This window comes from Panthera tigris, chromosome A1, assembly GCF_018350195.1.
Source record: "Panthera tigris isolate Pti1 chromosome A1, P.tigris_Pti1_mat1.1, whole genome shotgun sequence".
NCBI lineage: Eukaryota > Metazoa > Chordata > Mammalia > Carnivora > Felidae > Panthera > Panthera tigris.
The window spans coordinates 23244608-23266449 of NC_056660.1; the positions used below are offsets into that span (position 1 = coordinate 23244608).

Genomic DNA, 21842 nt, shown 5'->3' on the forward strand with positions numbered 1-21842 from the left:
CTTCTAAAGAGATTTTTAGAATTTGCAGCATTTGTTTTGAGTAGCCTCTGAACAAAATGTCACAGGGGACTAATAGACAAAGAATCAGGTAAAGAGGCTTTATAATTATGTATTGGTTTTTATTCAGAGACCATCTGTATTTAATATTAGCATTTGAAGTATTTCCAATTGCTCTGCCCACTCACTTGGATTCAGATACCTGCTGCTCTTCAAGGGCAGCTCGCCTCTGGCTAGCTGCTGCTGCCGTCCTAGCAATAGGGTCCAGGCTTTCTCCCTAGTCGGGAGATGGGGGGGTGTCATCAAATGCTCAAGTAATGAGGTCAGAAGAGGTTCACATCTATCAGAAGCCTTTACTCTGTGTGCTCAGAAGAGTAGAAAAAAAATATTAGAAAAGGAAGCACCTCTAAGAGAGACAGAAGTATCTGTTGAAAGCATCTCTTTTGGGGGTGGTTCACTTCATGTGCACCTGTGGAGCACCACAGCATTCACTGGTCTTTCTTTTGGGGTCACTCTCTAGAGTAGCACTGTCCTAAAAGAAATATAATTTGACCCACGTAGGTGATTTAAAATTGTCTAGTAGTCACATTAAAAAGGTTAAGAGAAACGGGTGAAATTACTGTAAAAATTTATTTAATCCAACACACATAAAACATCATCAGTTCAACATATAAATAGTATTAAAATTATCAGTGAGATATTTTACGTTCTTTTTCTTTATATGAAGTCTTTGAAATCTGGTGTATATTTTACACTTACTTTTTAATTTAACTTTCTATTGTAAGTATCACTCTGTATTGCTAATCCCTTTACTGAACACAATTTCTAATTGTTGAATGTTACTGAATCACGGAAAAGTGCTGTAATTTTCTGCTTCTATATATTTGGACATGGATGGTTTTCATTTTGGGCTATTATAAATGACACGGTTATTTAGCATTTTTATGTAAAATTAATTTCAGTGTTATGACTATTAAGCCAGATTCACAGGAATAGAACTATTTAGATCTCACAAAAGCTAATGTCGAAAGTTTATATCATCTAAACTTCCATTACCAATCTATGAGACAGATCGTTTTACTTCACTGCCTGTAAATGGAAGGAAGATGTTAAACTTCTTAAAGCCTTAGATCATTTATAAGACAAAAAAGAATCTGAAAAAGATAGTGAATGGGAGAACTCTTTTCCTCATTTGCCAATCAAAAATTACATAAGTGCCCCTAGAGTTTGGAGTTTGGAGGTGGGAGGGGGAGATAAATGTTGAGAGAAAGAGACAGACAGATTGACTGGGAGATAAAGCAAGAGAGTTAGATCCTGTTGTGAGAAGCTGTGTGCATCTTTCTCATCTGGCATTCCTATGTGCCAAGTCCTGTGCAGGGGCAGGGGATGAAGGAAACCTATTCCACTTTAAATTTGGAGATCTAAGAGTAAACGAGATAAATGGCACCCTTGGGGATCTCTCTGCTCTGGAAATGTTTGTTCCCACAGAAGCATCCTTGAACCATGACAACACATCAGAAAAAAGATGGCTGCATGCAGCATCTTGGGTCTGAGTTTTCTCTGATGCCAGTGGAGTGTGGGAAACAGTCAGCTATTTCCTTGGTGGTTAAGGGTGTTTTGAATGAGATGCCAAGAGCAGGAAGGATGCAGAAGTGGCCATAGGGTCAGGCCTGGGCAATGCACCTGAAAACAGCAGTGTGGACAGTACAATTTTAAGAAGTGGCTTTCCAGTAGACACCAATATTAGGAGGTGCCTGTGGCTTTCATACAGGCTACCACAGATGAAGATAGAGGAGTGAATAGCTTCCTCCTTACCAATGTTATACCCTGAAGGATAAGGTGTGGAGAAAATTCTAAAAGACATTAAGTTTTAAACCCAAAGTGATTGAGATCACTGGATTTGACAAACTTCACTTGGAATTGAGTTAATTATCATGCCATCAGGTGGAAGTGATGATGGGTAGAGATGAAAATTTAATCTGGTTATAGAAAAATAAAGACATTTATTATTTTTTTCAAAATAAAAGGGGAGGGAGTGAAATAGCTAAGCTTTAAAATATGCATCACTTCTGTACTTTTTGCCATGGCTGTGTTTTTCAGAGGTGAAACAAAAATAAATGACTTCGATTGTTCCAGTGCTTCAGAATTGCATATGAGTCCCAATGGTGATTATTTTCTTCAAGAAACATAGACAGTAACCAAACACAACTTATTTCGGCTGTCTGTATTTGACATGTCATTTCAACTCTATCAAAAGTTTCTGTTTTTCTTGAAAAATAGTTTCATTTATCTCTTTTGGTAGCAAAACAAATTAAGAAGTCTTTCAAGAGGAACAAGATGTGGGAGCTCACTGAGGCAAAGTAAGCTGGGCATGAGGTTCAGAGAACTATTAATAGGAGAGTCATCTTCATTAAAAATTAGCATAATTGCAATGCCCTGAATGTGTCTTGTGTAGGTGACAAGAAATTGGTAGTAAATATGAATGTGGCTCAACTCAGGTTCCATTATTTGTTGATGATTTACTTAGGTTCTTTAAGTCTGGAATGGCTATTTGTGGGCAGAAAGGTCCATAGTTAAGGCACCACAATTGAGCATACACTTAAGTGCAGCATAGAATGTTGCAACAAGTAAAATATTCAACTTTCCCCCTGTAGTTTGCCCTCAGAGGAAGACAATGTGGACAAATGGTGTGTCATGGAATTTTAGAGGAAGGGGGAACATCAGAGCATCTAGTCTAGTGACTCTCAACCTTTCAGACCCAAGAACACAGAAGTATCTGTTGAAAGCATCTCTGTTTTGGGGGTGCTTCACTTCATGTGCACCTGTGGAGCACCACAGCATTCACTGGTCTTTCTTTTGGGGTCACTCTCTAGAGTAGCACTGTCCTAAAAGAAATATAATTTGACCCACGTAGGTGATTTAAAATTGTCTAGTAGTCACATTAAAAAGGTTAAGAGAAATGGGTGAAATTACTGTAAAAATTTATTTAATCCAACACACATAAAACATCATCAGTTCAACATGTAAATAGTATTAAAATTAAGAGAAACGAATCCTTGGTGACACCCTTGTCCTACCCTAAAGTAAGATTCATAGACAAGTAATTTGAATATGTATACATCTAAAAATACCCTAACTAGAAGAGAAATAAAATGAAAGTGATGGTGATACATATTTCAATACTAGATTTACAGGTCTGATGAAAGAAGACATACTGGAGTAGATGGGACTGGTACTTATGGTGAGTGAGTTAGATTTAAAAGACCAGGAGCCATTCTGTACAATGCAAGTGCAGGTAGATATTGGAATAAAAACTAGTAGGACCAGTATATTTTAAAACTGTGCAAAAATATTCTGCTTCTCTATATGAAACAGGTTTTAGGTTAATTAACTATAATAAAGTCCTTCACTCAATGACAGAGGGACATTAGAAAGTCATGCAGGATGCAGAACAATTACTGATTGTCCCAGAGTGTGCTAAGCGTTGAAGGACATCCAGCATCCCTATCCACACTTGCTGAATGCCAATTGCACTATCCATTCCTGTGACAACCAGAACTTCTCCCACACATGGCCATTTCCCACCCATGACCCAAATGTCCCCCTGTGGGTAGTGCTGCTTCTGTGGAGAACCACTGATCTAGTCTAATTCTCTTGTTTTATAGACAAGTAAATTGAGGACCAAAGGGATTCAATGACTGGTTCAAGGTCTCTTGGCTGAGCAGAGGCAGAACAAGGAATGGTTCCTCTGATTCTTGCCTAGAGCCTTACCAACGCTGGACTACATTCCTTTCTGGTGTTCCCAAAACCTTTTGGGAAATGGAAAGTCAAATTAAACACCTTCCAATTTTTGGAAGAGGGGACCAGGGCATGCATTTTGAAGCTAAGTTTTCATGCAATTTAGGATTACTGGAGGTGGCTTGATGAAGCTAATGGAGATTATAGAGGAGCTACCCCAGCATTGATCTCTCCTAAGTACCTCTTGGAGTTGTCAGTTCCTCGGGTCCATTTCCCACTGTGTCTGCCTTGGGCAAGGCTTTGCTTTTAGGCAATTCTTTTCTTCCCAGATATAAGCAATCTGACACTATCAGTTATAGCCTCTCCAATACTAACGTCATGAATAATAGTTTTCTATTGCCCTATGGTAGTTTTGTGTGGATTATAATTTTTGTTTAGTACAACTCTTAGTAAAATACTACTGCTACATATCTATCTACTACGTGTCAGGCACTGATATAGGCTCATTTGCAGCTTGATTTATTTTCCTCATAACGATTAAGGTAGGTATTATTAGTCCCCATTTACAAATGAAAAACTGATGCTTAGAGAGATGAAGGAGGGAAGGACAGAAGAAAGAGCACTCCAGGTAGCTGGCAGAGTCTACAAAGATCCCAAAGCTATAAAGTAGGGACTAGTTTAACCAAGGTCCAAAGACTTTGTAGAAGAGTTGGGAGTTGTTCTTTTGTCTCTCTCATTGTGTCACTCCTTCTGATTTAGCTTCACAGTCTCATTTCTTCCATCCCTTTGATACTAGATTTTCTGAAAGAAGGTTCCCACACCATATAGGCAAGTTCAAATCTGCAATATATCTCCAAGCTGCACTCTCTAGCAGACATCAGCCTTGGGAAAACCTCCAGTGACCTTCACATTTCCACGTTTTTTTAACTCTCCTTTGGTTCCTGGTTTAGAAGATTCTAAAGCTCTCGACACAAATGGCCACCCCTCTTTCTGAGGTCTTTCTTCTCTCCCATGTCTGCTCTTTGTTTCTCCTGTTTTCCTTCAGCTTCCAAATTTACATGTTCTTCCCATTACCGTGTGCAAAGAATCATTCCCTACAACCATAGATGCCCTTATGCCCTTCTAGACTGTCATAATTTGAATGAAATTAATTAGTTGATTCACATGACTTGGTTCCATAAAAGAATTGAGGCACTTTGGATGATGTCTCTCCTGAGCCATGATTCTGATTTCCAAACACTTCCAGGGAATCCTCATCTAGGGATGATATTGACATCTGAAACTGGGTATTGTCAAAATGGAATTTATTTTTCTCCTGTAAATAAGCTCTTTCACTTTTTGATTTTTCTTCTTCAGAATGACATCGTTATTCCCTCTAGCATCCTCTTAATAGCTGCTTCATTTTCTTTGCTTGTCATATTTATTAGGTCATAAGCTAAGTCCCAGTGGTCTCAGCTTTTTGGAATCTCTCATATTCGTCTTCCCTTTTCCATCCTCACTGCCACTGGCCTGCCTCACTGTGACCAGTTATAATATTTTTGTTTCTTCATTTTATATTAGACCTCCTCCAAGCCATCTTGCACTCTGCTTCAGAATAATTATTATAATGCTCTTCAAACCTACAATGTCTCCCACACCCTCCAATGCATATATATTTAATGGAATAATATTTTTATACATTAAATATTTTTTCCTTTCCCTTGATTATTCCATCCTCTTCATTCCATCAGTTAGCCAGTCCTCCTGTTCATTGTCTCAGGGCAGAGATGAGGTAGAATTAAAAACGGAAATAATCAGGGAGTTCATACACTTTTTCCCAAAAGACGGAGCCCTTGAACACAGAAAGAGAGCTCGGGTTGTTAACAGTTTCTTGATCAAAAACCTCCAGGAGTCAAGATTGTCCCAGACTAAAGAGCAGTTGCAGTCTGTGCTGGAGGGAAGAGATGTGTGGTGATGTGGTGATGGTGGTAATAGTAAGGACATGGTCCACTTTCTAACCAGTGCAACCAGTAATTGCAAAGACTTAGAGAAGTTTGTGGAATTCTAGAGAGGGAATTTGGGCATCTCAGTATCACTGATGGGGATTTGGGGTTGTGGGGGTGACCATATGTTATATTAGACAGATAGGGCAATAATTGGCCTTTGGAAGGAACCTCAGGGGCTGGCAAGCTAGGAAGGAAACATCTGTGCAGTAAACTGGATGGGAGACTCAAAGATCCAGTAGGCCAATGCCTTCCCGATGCCTGGGCATGATGCAAACCCTGAACTTACTCACTCAGGGGGAGAAAAAGGGAAGAATACTGAAAAAGAAGAAATTCAAATTTCTGCCCAGGTCAGCAGAGTGGGGCTTAAACTAGAAATGAAGTTGAATGATTGAAACCAAGTTATATTGTTTACACATGGAAGTTTGTGGACTGAGATGAAGTTTCACACAAAATTAGGTTAAAGCCTTCAAACTGAGTATGAAGCCCTGTAGAATGGTGCTTGAGTCAATGTTTCTAGTTTTTTCTTCTTTTTTTGGGGGGGGTGCGAGGGGGGAACTTACAAACTTACATTTTATTTTGACGAGTCTGTTCACAATTCCCTGGTCATGTTTTCCTGCTCCTGATGCTTGTTGGCCCTTCTCTCTGCCTAGAAAGCACTTCTCTAACACCCCTCACCCCATTCTTACCAGCTTTTCAACACCTTCTCAAATTCCATCTGTCTCACAAAAACTCTCTGTTGTTTCCCTTTGCGAACTCACAGGCATTTTGCACATCCTTTCCTCTGGCCTTTGCTAGACCGGAACGGGGAATGCCAGACTCTGCATTTACACTCACCTCTAGGGTGGATGCAGCTAAGCCCATGGACTTTAGCATTATTTGTTCTCATGATCTGCCCCCCATTGATAATTAACAGGCAGAGGGTAAGAAAGGGGATGAGTTTTAGTGACCATTCTAGACGGTCACTTAGTGCAGGAAAACCTTGATCAGCTTGGAGGATGGAGGAGAGAGGAGTTCATCAAATGAGCTTAAACAGTGATATGCAGCCCAGTTCTGTGAACTTGGGCACAATAGCAATGGAACCTAAGTGTCACACTCTGCATCTAACATCAAAACAGTCTCTGTAAAAAGGTTGGTTGGTTGGTTGTTTGGTTGGTAAAAATCCTTAATAAATCTGTTTCACTTAGAACTTTCCTGATCTGTTGTCTGAACGTTGGGGAATTGTTAAAGCGGCAACAAGCCTGGCTCCCCAAATCTACCAGGAATGATTATTACTCAAACTGGGGAGACTTCCAAGGGCACTCACCGTAATCTGCCTCATGTCACTATTACTTGAGTATGTCTCCTATCATTCAGTTTTACACTGCTTGACGTTAAAGTCTATTTGCCCATTTTTATATACTTATTAACTGGTCACTAAATGGTCACTAAATGTTTGTTGAATTGGATTCTTTCATATTCTTTCATATCATTTATTAACCCTATTTAATCTTTTCAGGAATCATTACTTTTTTAACTAATCTCAAAATGAGACACTGTACGTTAAATGTCTAGAACAGACCATAGTAATAGAGACTGTCTAGGATTTTCTGAGACGATCTCATTTCATGTGTTCTTTTCTTCCCTTTTCAGTAATAATACTTCATTAAATATGAAACTATATGCAAAATCATTTTCTTCGTTTGTAAGATTTTCACATAAACTTTTGATTCAAACTGTTTATGCACTAGATGATGTATCCTAATCTTTATAATGGAAAATATGGTGTCTGTTCACATTATAGATGTCTAGTACCGTTTGTTGATTCTGAATCAACTGTATTTATCAAATGTTTCTTTCTTCTTAGAGTTGCGCTTTGCCTATAAAAGCAAATTGGACAAGGTTATCCTTCTCCAGGAGATTTGAGTTTACATCAAAAATGACACAAACACATATATTAGGCATAATTTTTTGTTAGATGAAAATCACTTCTGATCATTGCTTATTCAATTGCAAGGTTTAGACTGAAAATAACTTCTGCCTTTGCATTGCTTACCAGGGTAATGATAGAATTCATTTTGTACACTTTGGGGGTACCGTGTGGCTCTAAGAGAAAAAATCAACATAAGAGAGTAAATGCCAATTACAGGTATTTGTGATCTAGCTGAACCAGCCTGGTACCAAATAACCTATAGACCTTTCAAGCTCTCATTTTCTAAGTGTGCTTAGTTTAGGAAGTTTTTGGTAGTACCAAGCAGTGATAGAGACCAAAATATGACCTTTCAGGCTTGAATAGGTACATAGAAACCAACCTTGTTTCCTGTAAGAATGAAGCAAATGCCTTCTTCATCATTGTGTTTCATGTGGTGTTTGAGCCTTTGGGGATGTTGGGTAATATCTGAGACATTCAGTAGGAAGTTGCAGTCAGATCCCTACTAGAATATGGTTGTGCATGTTTGTAAGTATATGTGACAACACGGATGGATAGGGTGATGACACAATTGTTGTACAAATAAATGACTTTCTCATTACCTATAAATTTTTTGAGATCAGAGTCTGGGTCATTTTGTTTCCCCTTCTTTTTCCCACATCCTGAAAAGTTTAAGTGATTGAGAAAAAACTGTTGAATGGATGAAAGAATCTTCTACTATAGATTAGATTCTATGTAAGCCAACAAGTCCCTAAAACTATGGATGGATCAGAAGACTCAAGAAAGGTTCTGAATGTTTTGATATTTGGCAACTATGATGGTTAATTTAATTTATTTTTTCACTCTATAAAATTTTTATTAATTCAAAACATTTTTAAAATTTATTTTTTAATTTGCATCCAAGGTACTTAGCATATAGTGCAACAGTGATTTCAGGAGTAGATTCCTTAATGCCCCTTGCCTGTTTAGCCTATCCCCCCTCCCACAACCCCTTCAGCAACCCTCTGTTTGTTCTCCATATTTAAGAGTCTCTTATGTTTTGGCCCCCTCCCTGTTTTTATATTACTTTTGCTCCCCTTCCCTTATTTTCATCTGTTTTGTACCTTAAATTCCTCATGAGTGAAATCATATGGTATTTGTCTTTCTCTGACTAATTTCACTTAGCATAATACCCTCTAGTTCCATCCACATTGTTGCAAATGGCAAGATTTCATTCTTTTTGATTGCTGAGCAATACTCCATTATATATACATAACCATATCTTCTTTATCAATTCATCCATCGATGGACACTTGGGCTCTTTCCATACTTTGGAAAGTACTATTGTTGATAGTGCTGCTATAAACATTGGTGTGCATGTGTCCCTTCGAAATAGCACACTTGTATCCCTTGGATAAATACCTAGTAGTGCAATTGCTGGGTTGTAGGGTAGTTCTATTTTTAATTTTTTGATGAACTTGCATACTGTTTTCCAGAGTGGCTGCACCAGTTTGCATTCCCACCAGCAGTGCAAAAGAGATCCTCTTTCTCCACATCCTCGCCAAAATCTGTTGTTGCCTGAGTTGTTAATGTTACCCATCCTGACAGGTGTGAGCTGGTATCTCATTGTGGTTTTGTGTTTCCCTGATGATGAGTGATGTTGAGCATTTTTTTCATGTGTTGGTTGGCCATGTGGATGTCTTATTTGGAGAAGTGTCTATTCATGTCTTTTGCTCATTTCTTCACTGGATTATTTGTTTTTTGGGTGTTGAGTCTGATAAGTTCTTTATAGATTTTGGATCTAACCCTTTATGTGATATGTCATTTGCAAATATCTTCTCCCATTCTGTCGGTTGCCTTTTAGTTTTGCTGATTTGTTTCCTTCACTGTGAAGAAGGTTTTTATTTTGATGAGGTCCCAGTAGTTCATTTTTGCTTTTGTTTACCTTCCCTCCAGAGACATGTTGAGTAAGAAGTTGCTGCAGCCGAGGTCAAAGAGGTTTTTGTCTGCTTTTTCCTCTAGAATTTTGATGGCTTCCTGTCTTATGTTTAGGTCTTTCATCCATTTTTTTTTGTGTATGGTGCAAGAAAGTGGTCCAGGTTCATTTTACCGCATGTCACTGTCCAGTTTTCCCAGCACCATTTGCTGAAGAGATTGTCTTTATTTTATTGGATATTCTTTCCTGCTTTGTCAAAGATTAGTTGGCCATATGTTTGTGGGTCCATTTCTGGGTTGTCTATTCTGTTCCATTGACCTGAGTGTCTGTTCTTGTGCCAGTACCATACTGTCTTGATGATTACAGCTTTGTAATACATCTTGAAGTCCAGGATTGTGATGCTTCCAGCTGTGGTTTTCTTTTTCAAAATTGCTTTGGCTATTTGGGGTCTTTTCTGGTTCCATACAAATTTTAGGATTGTTTGTTCTAGTTCTGTGAAGAATGCTGGTGTTATTTTGATAGGGATTGCTGTGATAGTTAATTTTATGTGTTATCTTGACTGGGCCACAGGGTACCCAGCTACTTGGTTAAACATTATTCTGGTGTTTCTGCAAGGCTGTTTTTAGGTGACATTAACATTTTAATTGATAAAGTAGATTGTCCTCTATGATGTGTGTAGACCTCATCTAACTAGTTGAAAGCCTGATTTGAACAAAAACTGATCTTCCTCTGCTTGCCAGACCCTGAACTTCATTTGTACCATTAATTCTCCTGGGTCTCAAGCCTACTGGCACATACTGCAGATTTGTAATTACCAGTCTGCATAATAACATGAGCCAATATTTTACAATGGATTTGTTTCTATAAATGTATATATATATATATATCCTATTGTTTTTATTTCTCTAAAGAAACAAAACAGCTGGCTAATACAGCACCTGGGTGATTTTAGGCAAGTCACCTAGTCTCTCTGAGGCTCTCTTTCCTCTTCTTTAAATATGGTGATATTTGCCCTTCAGAATTAGGATTATATATGATTGCACATTTGAATCAGATACCTGTGGTTAAAGTGTGATTCTAAGTGGTTAAAAATAGTAACTCATGTAACCTTCATAACAATCCAATGAGATAACTTATACCCATTTTATATATAAGGAAACTGAAGCACAAAGGAGTTCAGTAACTTGCCCAAGTTTACACGGTTAGCAATATTACACGTTCACTGACAGTCATGAACTCTTTCCCAACCACACCAAAAAGCTCCATTTCCTGGTCTACCCTGTGGTTAGGTAGAGGGTAGTCTGATTGATTTCTAGTTGATGAAGTGTGGACAGAGATGATGGATATTATTTCTTGGCCTGCCTATAAAATACAGCCGCAAACCATCACCTTCCCTTTTTCTCTTCCCTTGATCACATTGAGGTCATTTGTTGAAGGTAGCAGAGCTGTGAGATTAAAGAAACATGAGTCTCTGAGTCATCCCTTTGGGAAGAACTCCAGCAGAGCTGCCCCATGAGAAAAATCTACATTGTGCTTTGCATGATGAGCAATAATTCCTCACTGAATCAAGGCTCTGAGATTTTAGAGTTTATTTATTAGCCCATCATAGCCTAACCTAGACTGTCCAATAGTGTGTTAGAGTTGGGGTTTAAACTAAGGCATTCTGGATGTAGAGATTATTCCCTAGATTGGTGTGGTGCTGTGCTTTTCAGCTCCAGGCACATTGAAGACACTTAAAAATACTCATTCTGATTATTATCTTGCCTTTTGAGAAGTCTTCATAATGTAAATAAAATAAAAACGCTTGGGTATTTTTTTTATTAAAATATAATTAACATATAGTGTTGTATTAGTTTCAGGTATACAATACGATTCAGCAAATCTATACATTACTCAGTGCTCATCAAGATAAGTGTACTCTTTATTAATTTTTTTTAATGTTTTATTTATTTTGGGGGGAGAGAGAGAGAGAGACATAGTCCAAGTGGGGGAGGGGCAGAGAGAGAGGGTGACAGAATCCAAAGCAGGTCCCAGGCTCTGAGCTGTCAGCATAGAGTCCAATGTGGGCTCAAACGCATGAACCATGAGATCATGACTTGAGCTGAATCCAGTCACTTAATCCACTGAGCCCCCCAGGGTGACCCAGGATAAGTGTTCTCTTGAATTCCCTTCACCTATTTCACCCATCCTCCCACCTACCTCCCCTCTAGTATCCACTAGTTCTCTAAGTTTTTGTTTTACATTTTTTTCTTTGTTCATTTGTTTCTTAAATCCAATATATGAGTAAAATCATATGGTATTTTATCTTTCTGACTTATTTCACTTAGCATTATACCCACAAGGTTCATCCCTGTTGTTGTGAATGGCAAGATTTCATTCTTTTCTGTGGCTGAGTAATACTCCATTGTATATATCATATAGTATCATATATACTATACCATATATCATATATCATATGTATATATCATATACATATATAGTATACACTATATAGTGTATATATATCATATATATCATATATATATCATGATATATATATCACATATATATCATATATATCATGATATATCATATCATATATATATCATATATATCATATACATATATATGATATGTATATATATCATATAGTGTGTGTATATATATCTATGTATATATAGTGTATATATATACATATCTATATAGTGTGTGTGTGTGTGTGTATCACACCAACTTTATTCATGTATGGCTGCACACTTGCGTTGCTTCCATATCTTGGCTATTATAAATAATGCTGCAATAAACATAGGGGTACATATATCTTTTCAAATTAGTGTTTTCATTCTCTTTGGGTAAATACCCAATAGTGGAATTACTGGATTATCTAGTAATTCTATTTTTAACTTTTGAGGAACCCCCATACTGTTTTCCATAGTGACTGCACCAATAATTCCCACTAATAGTGTACAAGGGTTCCCTTTTTTCCCTACATCCTCACCAACACTTGTCTTTTTGACAAAAGTCTTTGTCTTTTGTCCTGTCTTTTTGATACTAGTCCTTCTGACAGGTATAAGGTGATATCTCATTTTGGTTTGGATTTGAATTTCTCTGATAGTGATGTTGAGCATCTTTGTTTTAATTAAAGCTAAATGGGTTTTGTTATAGTTGGATTTAATATGCTAATGTGCATTATGTATTTTGTAGAGATAGGAGAGAGTATGAAGTATTCCTAAAATGACTTGTCCCATAGAACTCTTTCTGTGAACAACATTTAGGAAATGTATTTTGGTAACAGCATATGTAGTAAGCACTTTGGAGCTATACTTTCTGGGTTCAGATCCCAATTCCTCCACTAATAGTGCTATGGTCTTGGACCACTTCACCTTTATGAACTTCAGTTTCTTCCTAGGAAAAATGGAGATGATACTAAGTACCTAACAGGGTTATTATGGAATTTTCTTGGTCTGATGTTTTTAAAAGGTTTAGAATACTGACTGGCCTATAGTGAATGCTCTTTCTCTCTCTGTGTGTATGTGTATGTGTCTGTTTAGTAAATTAATGAATACATCCTTTTCTAGCCTTGTTTACTAGTTTCCTATATTGTAAACCCCTTGAAATTTAGGAATGCTTTTTACAATATTTAGAGATTTACTATGTTAATACCTAGGAATCAGTATTAAGCATATACCTTGTGCTTAATAAATATTGAAGAAATGAATGGAAAAATGGATCTCATCCCATGAAAAGAGATAAGTAATCTGTAACTAAGTTTTTGTTATCTTCATGCAGATCCAAGTTAAAGAATACTCACCTTTTGACATTGCTATCAATAGATACCAGGATGAGAAGAATTCAACAAAAAAAATTTAGCCAAGATTCTGGTGTTTGGGGTGCACAGGTAAGATAAACAGCAATCTGTTTTTCTTCTTCAGGGTGTTACATACCATGTCAGAACTTGAGAAAATAGATTTTAATTAGTTAAACAGCAGAATTAGGTTAAGGATCATTAGCTAATTTTCTTCAATCATTTTCTTAAGGCTGTAATTAATGTTAGTTACTTACCCCAAAACAATATTTTCCCTTGTATACACCAGCAAGTGCTAATCACAGGTTCACCTTGGTGCATATTGGCCTATGTTTCCAGAATCTTCAACCAAAATTTCTAATTGTTGGGAATAGAGACTTGAGCTAAAAAAATGCAGTTGATAGACAGAAGGTAACAAATGGAATAAAGAAGACTAAGGAACAACAGCCAAAAATTAGAAGGCTGAATTAATAAGACTTTATACTCCATGGAGAGAGGAGCCAAATACTCTCCTTTGTGGGCAGAGGCAAAAAGAGAAGACAGTAGCACCAGGTGGGTTTGGAGGACCCAAGAGTGGTCTTTCCCACAAGTAAGGTATGTGGAAGTGAGATTTGGAAGGGTTTCTCACTGGTGATAAGATATATCCAGATAATGACATGTGATAGTAAAACTAAAAGATCATCAATTCATAACCATTTGCTGGACTTATCTCTTGTCAGGAAGGTGAGTTGAAAAGAAGAGAGGTTTGTTGTAACACAGTGTTTACAAACTGGGGTTCTCAGACCCCAGAGATCTTAGGATGTATTCTGGGGTGTCTGAGAGTTCTATGAAAGAAATTTCAGATATTATATTTTCACTACGATGACAAAGTAACCACCCTTTCAACTCAACTAATGGATATTTTGGATTATTTGTATGACCACAATATTATATGGAAAGATGACAGGATATTTCCTTCATTTCAGTACCTGGGTTGGCTATCAGTTAGAAAAATGGGTAGATTAAATATGAAAATGAAATGTTCATGTCAGTTGAGAACCAAGTGATGCCATGGTGTGCTGCAGTAAGAATTTGAGTAGATAAATGTGGTGGAAGAATTGAGTTACACACAGCACATGACAATGTAACTCAATAACATTTAAAAAATATTAACTGATCATTAAAAAAATTCATTTGAGTATAGTTAAAATATATCACTTTAGAGTCAGGTGTACAACATAGTGATTTGATAAGTTTATATATTATACTATGTTCATTACAAGTGTAGCTACCCCTTGTCACCATATGACATATTACAATATTATTGATTATATTCCTTATGCTTATGTGCCTTTTATTCCTGTAACTTATTTATTACATACCTGGAAGTTTTTATCTCCCACTCCCCTTCACCCATTTTTCCCATACCTCCAGATCCTCCCCTCTGGCAACCATCAGTTTGTTTTCCATGTTTCTAAGTTCGATTCTTCTTTTAAAATTTTTTTTTAGATTCCACATATGAATGAAATCATAAGGTATTTGCCTTTCTCTGACTTATTTCATTTAGCATAATACCCTCTAGGTCTATCCATGTTGTTGCAAAAGGCATTATTTCACCTCTTTTGTGGCTGTATGATATTTCAGTGTGTGTGTGTGTGTGTGTGTGTGTACACACACATGCCACATGTTCTTTATCTGTTCTTCTATGGATGGACACTTAGGTGGCTTCCATGCTACTGCAAACTATGCTGCAATAAACATAGGGGTACATATATCTTTTCAAATTAGTGTTTTCATTTTCTTAGGTAGATACCCAGTAGTGGAATTATTGGATTGTGCGGTATTTCTATATTCAATTTTTGGAGGAATCTCCATACTGATTTTCATGGTGGCTTGTACCCATGTACATTCCTAACCAACAGTGCATGAGGGTTACTTTGCTTCTGTATTTTCACCAACAGTTGTATTTTTTTACTTTTTTATTTTAGCTATTCTGACAGATGTAAGTTGATATCTTAAACTTTAATTTTTTTTAACGTTTATTTATTTTTGAGACAGAGAGAGACAGAGCATGAACGGGGGAGGGGCAGAGAGAGAGGGAGACACAGAAGTGGAAGCAGGCTCCAGGCTCTGAGCCATCAGCCCAGAGCGGGACGCGGGGCTCGAACTCATGGACCGTGAGATCGTGACCTGAGCTGAAGTCGGACGCTTAACCGACTGAGCCACCCAGGCGCCCCAGTTGATATCTTATTGTGATTTTGATTTGCATTTCCCTCATGAGTGATATTGAGCATCTTTTCAGGTGTCTGTTGGCCATCTATATGTCTTCTTTGGAAAAATGTCTATTTTAGTCATCTCCCTATTTTTAATTGGATATTATTATTTTGGGGGGGTTGAGTTGGATATGTTCTTTATATATTTTGGATATTACTCCTTAGTTATATAATTTGCAAATATCTTCTACCATTCAGTAGGTTGTCTTTTCATTTTGTTGATGGTTTATTTTGCTATGAAAAAACTTTTGATTTTGGTGTAGTTCCAATAGTTTATTTTTGCTTTTAATTCCCTTGCTAAAGGTGACACACCTAGAAAAATGTCTCTGTGGCTACTGTCAAAGAGATTATTGCCTATGTTTTCTTCTAGGAATTTTGTGGGTTTAGGTCTCTCATTTAGGTCTTTAATCGACTTTGAGTTTTTGTATATGGTAGAAGAAAGTGGTTCAGTTTCATTCCTTGTATGCAGCTGTTCAATTTTCCCAGCACAACTTATTGAAGATACTGTCTTTTCCCCATTGTATATTCTTACCTCTGTTGTCATGGATTGACTATATAAATATGGCTTAATTTCTGGGGTCTCTGTTCTATTGACCTATATGTCTATTTTTGTACCAGTACCATACTGTTTTGAATACTACAACTTTGTAGTATATATTGAAATCTGGGATTGTAATAACTCCAGGATTGTTCTTTCTCAAGGTAGCTGTGGCTATTCAGGGTCTTTTGGGTTCCAAAAATATTTTAAGGTTATTTGTTATAGTGTTGTGATGAATGCTTTTGTTATTTTGATAGGGATTGCTCTGTAGATGGCTCTGGGTAGTATGGACATTTGAACAATATTAATTCTTTCAATCCAAGAATATGGAATATCTTTCCATTTGTGTCATCTTTGGTTTCTTCATCAATTTCTTATAGAGTACATGTATTTTACCTCTTGGTCAAATTTATTTCTAAGTATTCTTTTTAGTGTAGTTGTAAATGGTATTATTTTCTTAATTTCTCTGTCTGCTACTTCATTATTAATGTATAGAAATGCTACCAATTTCTGAATATTAATTTTTTATTCTGCAACTTTACTGAATTCATTTATTACTTTTAGTTTTTTTTTTTTTTTTTTTTTTAGGATTTTCTACATATAGTATCATGTTATCTGCAAATAGTGTAAGCTTTATTTTTTCCTTACCAATTTGGATGTCTTGTATTTCTTTTTATTATCTGATTGCTGTGCCTATGACTTCTAGTACTCTGTTGAATAGGAGTGGTGAGACTTGACATCTTTGCATTGTTTCTTAGAAAAATGCTGTGTTTTCCACGTTGGAGTGTGATCTCGGCTGTGGTTTTTTCATATAGGGCCTTTGTTATGTTGAGATACATTCCCTCTAATCCCACATTGTTGAGAGTTTATCATGAACAGATGTTGAATTTCTTCAAATGCTTTTTCTGTATCTATTAAGATGATAACCTGATTTTTATCCTTTGTTTTCTTGTTGTGTTGTAGTATCAACTGATTTGTGAACATTGTATCATGTATAGCTTCCTTTTTTGTGGTGTTGTATCTGGTTTTGGTATCAGGGTAATGCTGGCTTCATAGAATGAATTTGGAAGGTTTCCTTTCTTTTCTGTTTGGAGTAGTTTAAGAAGAATAGGTATTAACTCTTTTCTAAAAGTTGGATAGAATTCATCTGTGAAACAACCTGGTCCCAGACTTTTATTTTTTGATGTTTTTTTGATTATTAATTCAATTTTGTTATTAATAATCGGTCTGATCCGATTTCCTATTTTTTCCTGATTCAGTTCTGAAAGATTGTATGTTTCTAGGAATTTATTTTCTAGGTTGTGCAGTTTGTTGGCATGTAATAATTTTTCATAGTATTGTCATAATTCTTTGTATTTCTGTGGTGTCATTTATTCACTTTCATTTCTGATTTAATTATTTGGGTCATTTTGCTTTTTTTCTTGATGAATCTGCCTAAGGGTTGTCAATTTTATCTTTTCAAAGAAACAGTCCTTGGTTCACTTGATTTTTTTTTTCTGTTTTTGTTTGTTTTTTGTTTTTGTTGTTTGCTTGTTTTTGTTTTTGTTTTTAGTCTGTGTGTCATTTATATCTACTCTGATCTTGATTATTTCCTTCTTTCTACCCACCCGGGACTTTGTTATTTTTCTAGCTCCTTGAGGTGTAAGGGCAATTGTTTGAGCTTGTTTCTTGTGGTAGGCCTCTATTGCTATATATTTTTCTCTTAGAACTGTTTTTGATGCATCCCAAAGATTTTGGACCATTGAGTTTTCATTTTAATTCATCTCTTTGTATTTATTTAAAATTATTCTTTGATTGATTCATTGACCAATTGGTTGCTTGGTCTTGTGTTGTTTAGTCTCCATGTATTTGTGTTTTTTTCTAGTTATTTCCTTGTGATTGATTTCTAGTTTGATTTCTACTGTTGTGGTCAGAATAGAAGTATAGGATGATATAAATCTTCAAAACTTTATTGAAGCTTATTTTGTAGGCTAATGTGATCTATTCTGGAGAGTGTTGCATATGCACTTGAAAAGCATATTTTGTTGATTTCGGATGGAATGTTGTATATATGTTATATTCTTCTGGTCCAATCCCTTTACTGTATTTTTTATTTGAGTTATTGTATTCTTCAACTCTGGTTCTTCCTATTATTTTTTATCATTTTATTGAGGGTCTCACTGTGTTGATTCATTCGGAAGGAGCAAAATGATAGAAACAAGGGCACTCTTCTTGGGGACCCACATATGCTACCAATTAACTAGTCCACAAACGCTAGTGTGGACAGCCTGGTGAGCATCTTTTCAATCATTACTTACATTCTTTATCAGGCATATTGCTTATCTGTATTTCAGTTCTTTTTCTGTGTGTGTGCGTGTGTGTGTGTGTTTTCTTATTCTTTCTTTGGAGCATATTCCTCTGTCTCCCCAGTTTGCCTGACTTTGTGTTTCTGTGGATTAAGTGGAACAGCTACTTCTCTATTAAGTGGAACAGCTACTTCTCTTAAACTTGAAGGAATGGTCTCATGTACGGTTGTCCCCTATGTAGACTATTTGTGTTGATGACTTTTGCTGACTGCTAGAGCTGTGGTTGGTGTGTATGGGGGTTCCTGGATTCTCCACACAGTGAGTGCCTTGGCAGATAGGTAAAGTTAAAGTAGGTGCACGGTGGGATGTCCTGAGGGTCTGCATGTAGAAAGCACCTAGAAAGGATAGTTGAAGCTGAAGCAGTAGTTTCTGGGGTGTCCTGGGGCTCTTTGTGCAGAGGGAATCCTGGCAGAATGGCTAGAGCTGAGGTGATGTGTAGGACTCTCCACGCTGAGGGCAATGTGGTGGGACAGATGAAGCTGAATTTGGTGCAAGCCAGGTGTTCCAGGGTACTTAGTGCAGGGATTGTCTTGGCTAGATGGTTGGAGATGAGGCTGGTGTGGGCAGGAGTATTCTGGGGCACTCTGTGCAGGAGGTACCCTGTCAGCGTGGCTGGAACTGAAGCAAGCACAGACTTGGGGTTCCTGGGGTGCTTCATGTAGTGAGTACTTAGGCAGGGCAGCTGGATTTGAAGGAGACATTATTCAGGAGTTTCTAGAATGTTCTGCACTGGAGGTGCTTTAATAAACCATCTGGAGCTGAAGTGGCATGGGCCTGGAGTGTTCCCAGGTGTTTTGCACCTATGTCACATTGGCATGAAGGCTGGAACTGTGGTAAACACTGATCATGGGTGTTCTCATGGGATTGGTGGCTGGGGTAGGCTGGGGGTCTGGAGCTCACTGAGGAATCAGGCTGGTTAGGATGTTCAGACTGTGCACTGGTTTGTGCTTTCAAGTTGGGGATGGAGTATAGATTGTATCCATCAGCCTCTCCCACCTGAGAGTGTTCCAGAAGCTCCATCCACTGTTTGGCACAGGTTGGAGGACTGGCCCTTTTTCTGTTCTATTCTATTCAATGCTTATTTTTGAGAGAGAGACAGAGAGAGAGAGAGAGAGAATGAGAATGAGAATGAATGAGTGGGGGAGGGGCAGAGGGAGAGGGAGACACAGAATCCGAAGCAGGCTCCAGGCTCTGGGCTGTCAGCATAGAGCCTGACACTGGGCTGGAACTCACAGACTGTGACATCATGACCTGAACCAAAGTTGGATGCTTAGCCGACTGAGCTAGCCAGGCACCCCAATGCTAGTTGGAAAAACCACAGCTTTTCTTATGTGCCCCAGGGTGACCAGGGCTGGTGTGGGCCATGGGATCTGGGGCTCGCTGATGTGGCAGGTTGGCTAGTATGCATGGTTTCTGTTCCTCTTCATGTTATTAAGGTGGGGGTGGGGGGGCGCCTGGGTGGCTCAGTCGGTTAAGCGTCTGACTTCGGCTCAGGTCATGATCTTGCGGTCCGTGAGTTCAAGCCCCGCGTCAGGCTCTGTGCTGACAGCTCAGAGCCTGGAGCCTGCTTCCGATTCTGTGTCTCCCTCTCTCTCTGACCCTCCCCCGTTCATGCTCTGTCTCTCTCTGTCTCAAAAATAAATAAACGTTAAAAAAAATTAAAAAAAAAAAAGGTGGGGGTGGGGGAGTATGTAAATAGTGTCTGCCAGCCTCTCCCACCTGGAGGGCATTCTGGCAGCTCCCCTCTGTTTGGCACAGTTCTAGGGCTGTCTCTTATATACTAGTTGCTCTTTTAAATCACAGCTTTTTTTCTGTGCCCCAGCATGACCAGGGCTGGTGTGGGCCAGTGAGTCTGGAACTCACTGAGGTGGCGAGCTGGCTCTGGCATCCTGACCCTGCTCTGATCTGTGCTTTCACGGTGAAGGAGGAGCATAAATCATGTTGCGCTCCAGTCTCTCTGATCCAGAGAGAATTCACTCAGCTCATTCCCCACGTGGGAGAGTTCTAAGCCTGGCTCTTTTATATGCTAGTTGCTCTTTTAAACTGTGGCTTTTTTTCTGTGCCCAAGGAAAGCGGAAATTGTTTCAGGTCCCCTCAGTATTACCCCTTCCCACTGCAGTTTGCAACATCAGGGCTAGAGGTTCCCTTTGTTACTTTGTCTCGGTCCCTTTTCTCTTTTACTGTTACGTCTTTTGTTGTATAGAAGCTGTTTGGTCAGCCCTCAGTTCTTCAGGAGGAATTGTTCTACACATAGGTGTAATTTGGTGTGTTTCATGAAGGAGGTGAGTTCAGAGTCTTCCTTCATCACCATCTTGGACTACAAGTCTCCTAACAAATTCTTTGTGTCCATACTGTTCACAACAGAGATGTTAGAGGAGTCCTTTCCTATGTGGACTTTATTTTGCATCCTGATACATAAATAGAACATGTAGGAGGTGGAAAACTTTTACATATATTTGGGGCATCCAGAAGTAGAAGGTATCTCTCCTTTCTCCCAGGGTTAGAGCCTAATGGAGGTGGCAAGATCCATACTGATTTTGACTGTTGAGTATAGCTGGGAAATGGGGTCATTGACAGTACAGTGGGGTCTCCTGAGCTTCAGCCAGGCATAGATATGGAGGAAAGTGCTGGAAGACTGAAGGAGCAAAAGGATAGAAACAAGGGCACTCTTCCTGAGGACCCACGTGTGCTACCAATTAACTAGTCCACAAACACTAGTGTGGACAGAGGATTTGAATATCAGATAGTTACATTCCCTGTCCCACCAACCCCCTGTCTCTTTTCATCTCTGTCATGTGCTTTGGTACCATCTAAGAACCACAGAACTTAGGTGCAATCAGGGGGAGAAGCAAGGCAAATCCTGAATTAACTCTGAGATTAAGTTTCTACTGTCCTGGCAGATGACAGCTAAAGAGAGAAATTAAATTGAGTCGTGGAAATGATGAATAAGATGATTTTTACACCTGAATTTATACACAAAGGTATATTTCTCTGTAGCATTAATTATAGGCATACCAACTCCAATGAACGTGGACAGTAACAGATCATTCCCTCTTCTTGTTATAAACAGTGATTTATTGTCAGCAAAACAAGATTATCTGTTACATTAAATAGTGTTAAGTAGAATTTTATGAGTTTTGTAATTTTGTTATATTTAATTCATTTTGGTTTTATAGTTTTTTAAGAGATTTAAGAATTATACCCAATTTTATGTTTTTATATGTTGAGTATAAAATACCTCTAATTCACATCAACATTTAATCTACTGGAATATTTTTTATTTGAAAGGAGTCCATAATTTTTAAATCTGAGAAACAGTGTCATGAAGACAGAGATGGTAAACTTCAAGGAATCTAAGAACATGAAGTTAAGAAGATTTTGA

The 21842-nt window shown here is 37.9% G+C and overlaps 1 long non-coding RNA gene across 1 annotated transcript in view; it reads left to right on the forward strand.

Moving 5' to 3' along the window:
- The window catches only part of LOC122234501, a 109152-nt gene that overhangs the window by 52599 nt on the left and 34711 nt on the right, over positions 1–21842 (forward strand). Inside the window, exon 3 of the long non-coding RNA XR_006212271.1 lies at positions 13310–13418. This is a non-coding gene — a long non-coding RNA (uncharacterized LOC122234501). The remainder of the gene's footprint in view (positions 1–13309; positions 13419–21842) is intronic.